The sequence below is a fragment of the Canis aureus genome, chromosome 25 (genome assembly GCF_053574225.1).
Source record: "Canis aureus isolate CA01 chromosome 25, VMU_Caureus_v.1.0, whole genome shotgun sequence".
Classification (NCBI taxonomy): domain Eukaryota; kingdom Metazoa; phylum Chordata; class Mammalia; order Carnivora; family Canidae; genus Canis; species Canis aureus.
This window is the reverse complement of record NC_135635.1, coordinates 12,188,006-12,192,800: the sequence shown is the minus strand read 5'-3', so window position 1 is coordinate 12,192,800 and position 4,795 is coordinate 12,188,006. Positions and strand designations below refer to the sequence as shown.

General features: G+C 42.3%; 1 long non-coding RNA gene across 1 annotated transcript; it reads left to right on the top strand.

The window, feature by feature from the left end:
- The first annotated feature begins 854 nt into the window (after positions 1-854).
- Positions 855-4,537, top strand: LOC144297601 (uncharacterized). Its single transcript, XR_013364564.1, has 3 exons — positions 855-989; positions 3,985-4,049; positions 4,233-4,537. It is a non-coding gene; the product is annotated as an uncharacterized LOC144297601 (long non-coding RNA).
- The last annotated feature ends 258 nt before the right edge of the window (positions 4,538-4,795 follow it).

Here is a 4,795-nt window from a genome sequence, read left to right as displayed (position 1 = left end):
AAAAAAAATCTGTTATTAACACTGCTTTTGCTTTTGTGTATCTCACCCTAGTGGGATGGTCTGTGGTTTCCATGGCAATAATATCTGGCAACAATGCTGGGCAGCCTTCCAGGAACTGGGGTTGGAAGCTGTGAGGCTAAAATACGTCTGTCAGAGGTAATGAAGAGTTCTCTGTGTAAACATTTCTATCTGACTGCTCTGCTCAGCCACCTGCACAGGTCCAGAAGGTAAAGAGTATGATGCAAGGGTAGGGATCTGAGGATGGGAGTGTCAGCCTGAAACTAATATATCACATATCATATAGACCATCTTTATTGCATGTATCGTGATAGAGCCAAGATTCCCACCCAAATGGATGGCTTATTTATAATAAATTAAAAGCTGATGCTGGGTGACCTCTGGAAGCTTTGCAAAAAACTTGCAACAATTCTCAGATTCAGCTTTAAAAGCTGAATTCCTCATATTTGTACTCCCTGCCATCTCTAATAAGTTGCTTTCCTCATTTTTTCTATTTGTGTTAATGCTATCACCATTTTCCTGAGCATCCGAAGCTTCATCTGGAGCCTTTAACCCATTCTCCTAATTGAGCCAACAAATCCTATCAGCCTTTCCCTCCTATTTTTTCTATTAGCCATTTATATAAATGTATTTATTGTGCATTCACTCATTTTAAATATACCAATGATGCAACAAAGAACAAAATAGGAAAAAAAAGAAAAAGTTCGGTTTCTGTGGACAGACTTAGAGCACAGAATCAGGCAAGAGCCAGGATTCTGTATTGTGACAACTCAAGTCAGATTTCTGCTCACTAGACTAGGATTCTTTCCTGCTATAAACATCAAGTGATACGCTGCCCATCTCTTTCATGTCTATGGACGTATTATGTATTAGCCACCATTGAAGGTCCTTTTAGGCTTAACTATTCTGGTTGCCATTATGTCCCTATTGCTATTAACTCTTTCTACTCTGTTGATGCCTTATTTCTGGAAGTAAGTACTAGTACTTGGCCTCTGCCACTATAGGATCCCTTCATAATCTCATCTCTGCCATAATGGCATCATCCTCACGTTCCCAGCCTGCAGAGGCAACTCCCACTGAGCTTTTCTAGAATACAGGTGCTCTATTCACTTGTTAATTTTTCAATGTCTTCATGAAGTGAGTGTCTCATGGGATCACCAAAGGACATCTACCACAGAAGAGGCTCTCAATATCTAGATATTCATGGTAACATGTTTTGTGGCAAGTAGCCTCTCCCTGGCTACTTCAGGGTCCTTAGTGGCAGGGATGGAGGCTATGGGAGAGCTTATCAACTTGCATTACCACTCTCCAAAGCTGACATGGCAATTGCTATTGCTGAGTGTCTAACCTGCTGATAGCAGAGACCAAAACTGAGCCCACTGACATGCTATTATTTGCAGGGAAGCTAGAGCACCACCTATTAGTAGATTACTTATGTTGCAGCTCTTCCTCATAGGGTCAAACCACTTCTGCTTATTAGAATATGTACTTTTTAGAGCATGAACTTCTCTTTCTTAACTTCAATGTTTTCCCAAACCAGTAACCTTGGACTTACATAATAATGTCTTATCCACCATCATGGTATCCCACACAATACTGCTTCTAACTGAGGAGCTTATTTCATGACAAAAGTAGCATAGCAATGGGCCCATGCCCATGATTTCTACTCATCTTAACATGTAACACATCACCCAGAAATAGTTGCTCTGATCAAATGGTGAAGGCCAATTAAAGGCAAGTTAAGAAAGAAAACCCTGAAAGACTGGCATCCTATCTTATAGATGAAATGTATGTTTTGAACCAGTGACCAATACATTGTACAATTTATCTGATGGCCAGAATCAAGGCGTAAAATTTGGGAATGGACTCTCCTACAGTTACACCTCATTATCGACTGAGATAATTTTTGTTTCCCATCTCTACGACTTTGAGCTTTGCTGGTTTAGCAGTCCTAGTTCCCAAGGAGAAATGATCCTGTTTAGGCTTATCTGACCATTTAGGGTTTCTCATGCTACTGAGCCAAAAGGCTCAAAAGAGTTTTATATAATGTTTAGGAAGATTGCTCCTCACAGGGGCAGAAAGAACTGTGTTGGGAAACTACAGTGTTCCATGGGCATCGCAAATACTTTGATGTGCGAAACTTGTGGAAAACTAAATCCCAATAAAAGCAAGACTCTGGGGATTCAGACTCTTAGGAATGAAGGCTTGGGTTGTGCTACCAGTAATGAATATTTGCCACCCAAGTTGCTATCTTAAGATGAAGGAAACATCAAATAGGTAGTGGAAAAGGAAGTTATAAGTATCAACCATGGTCTCCTGAACAATTATTTCTAGAAAAGTAGCTGTTATGAATATTTTCTACTTTGCATGTAATGTGTATTCTAAAGTTAAGTCATGTTTTTCCTTCCTCCTCCTTTCTCTTATATTTTACTTAAGTGTTACTACTCTTGGTTAAATCTATGACTTTGTCTTTGTGTTACAGAATATTCAAATAGATATGAATGTGATTGCTGTGGGAAATTTCCCTTTTAGGGAGAGGGTAATACAGTCTTCATTTGTATGAAAAAATAATTGCATCTTATGAGGCAGATGCACAAAACTCTTAGTTGTTGGAAGGATAGGTATGGATGCTGATTAGTTGAGGGGATTGACTGTACTGCTTATTTACTTATTTTCCCTGCCCCCCAGTCCCTTCTAGACTCTGTAACTATGGGCCTAGATTTGCATATTATGTTCCTCATACTAGCTTGCCAGTTGGCATTTTATTGGGTTCTGCTAATGGGAGGCACCAAAGGATTGGAAGTTTCAAGAAGAGAGAAGAAACATTCCTCCTGTTGTCAGGCCCTGTTAACAATGCTCCAGCACCACAGATGGTTGACTCCAGCCTCTGGCTTCTTCACTACTCCTGGCACCAGCTTTTCCATGCCCCTCCAGAGGTATCTGCAGCAGTGAGGTCTGAGATTCCTAGTGGTGCCAGTACTAACCATGCTATGCACCCTCTTCCACTGGGCTTGGCCCCCTTCCACAGTGTGCACCCACCAGATGATGCCCTCTCCCCAGAAGTCCAAGCGCCAGTAGGCCACACTCTGTCTTCAGAGGTTCAGCACTCACCTAACTCTACTCCTTCTCAAAATTATGAGCACCAACAGTGGGGGACAATAGGTTCTGGACAACCACCTCTTTCTTCTAGTCCCCCAGGCCTATAGATAGCTGACTCCTACGGTTACTAATACCACAGTTACTTCAGCATCTTTTCTTACATTGTGTAATTAATTACATCTACTTTTGTTTTAGGTGTCTAGTTTGTTAGGCTTTATGTTTTTTGTTTAGCTGCTTGCTTTCTGACTGGACCTTGCTTGATATAAGAGGAGTAATAGGTCTGGAAGGAAAATTAACAGCCCCATTCATCCATTGTTACTCTGTTCATTAATCCCCTTCTCTTCTGCCCATTTGATATTTATTGAATACTTCTTAGACATTCTAGTAGGCTTTGGGGCTATAAAGGTCAAGCAGGTATGGTTCATCTCAGCCATCAGAGAACTTAAATTCTAGTGGAGGAAATGGAAGCGAGAGCAGCAGGAAAAAGAGAGCATTGTATATGATAGAAGAGCACTTACCTCAGTCAGGGGATTAGGAGGGATGGGAGGCAGTCAGCATATGCTTCTAGAAGCAGTGACATCTGAACAGAAACACTAAGTGTGAATAGGAATTAACAATACATAAAGTGGAGGCTGGGACAGAAAATGTTACAGCAACAAGTCTAAAGAAAAAATGTTGAAGAAAATGTGGCAAGTTTAGTAATTTGGTATCGATGGAACTTAGATTGCACAGTAGGGCAGGACAGAGCTTGAGGGGATGGAGGGAAAAGTCAAGAGACAGGCCAGGCAGGAGAACAGAGTTGGGCGAGTAGCAGGAGGTGGATCTGATGGCTCTTGTAAGCCTCATATTTTCTCTTTTTCCATACAGTGTTTAGTGTTGCACACAAAGAAGTCATCCTACCCATGGAAAAGGAATAGTATGATGGACTGAAGGTTTGTGTTCCCCCCAAATTCTTATGTTGAAACCCTAACCCCAGTGTAACTGTATTAAGAGGTAGGGCCTTTGGGATGTGATTAAGTCATGAGGGTGGAGCCCTCATGAAAGAGATTAGTACCCTGATGGAAGAGACCCAGAGAAACCCCTCACTCTCTTTCCGCCCTGTGATTTGGTTACAGGAACCTGAACTAAGACAAGTGGAGTGAGCTGAGAGCCCCTTACCCAATTCTGCAGCCTCATTGCAAAGCCCCAATAATGACACTTCCTAAGTAAGTCTTTTCACCTTCAGGTTACTTGGTTTCCTCCCAAATGTGGCTCTCCACTCCAGTTTCCTCCTAGGTCTTTCTCTCCTTTCTCTTTCCCTTTCAGATTCTCCCTTTTCCTAATGCTGAGCAATTGTGTCCACTCTCAGCTCTGCCAGATGTGCATCATCCTCCCACCCCACCACCATCTTTGCTCATCCCGTTACCAAGGCCCAACCACCTTAGCAAGCAGTCAGATTACATGTGACAAAGAATATTTTGTGTTATAGAATGAAGACAGTGAATAAATAAGTATTAGAAGTGTGTTAGAAAGTTGTTTGAAGGGCAGGTCGGGTGGCTCAGTGGTTTATCGCTGCCTTCAGCCCAGGGCCTGATTCTGATGACCTGAGGTCAAGTCCCACGTCAGGCTCCCTGCATGGAGTCTGCTTCTCCCTCTGCCTGTGTCTCTGCCCACCCCACCCCAGACCCCGTGTGTCTCT